This window comes from Galeopterus variegatus, unplaced genomic scaffold, assembly GCF_000696425.1.
Source record: "Galeopterus variegatus unplaced genomic scaffold, G_variegatus-3.0.2 Scaffold5355, whole genome shotgun sequence".
In the NCBI taxonomy this organism is placed as follows: Eukaryota; Metazoa; Chordata; class Mammalia; order Dermoptera; family Cynocephalidae; genus Galeopterus; species Galeopterus variegatus.
In genome coordinates, this window is record NW_007731466.1 from 67,881 (window position 1) to 68,159 (window position 279).

A 279-nucleotide genomic window follows, 5' to 3' on the forward strand; every position below is an offset into this window, starting at 1 on the left:
AAAAAAAAAAAAGTGTCAATCCCTCACTTCACACCTTTACCTCTGAGTAGTAGTAATGGGGACAGAAATAATAGAAATACAGCTCAGGTCTCTCAGACCCTCATCTTTTAAACTAAAGGTTTTTTAAACTTGGGGGTGGGTGGGAAGGGAGAGGGTTAACCTTGCAGGCTCCGTTAATGTTCATGGATAAAAGCATCCGACCTGGGAATTATCAAATATATACATATTTAAATAAATAAAAGGACTTTCCCATTAACACCACCCGCATTGTACCACAGA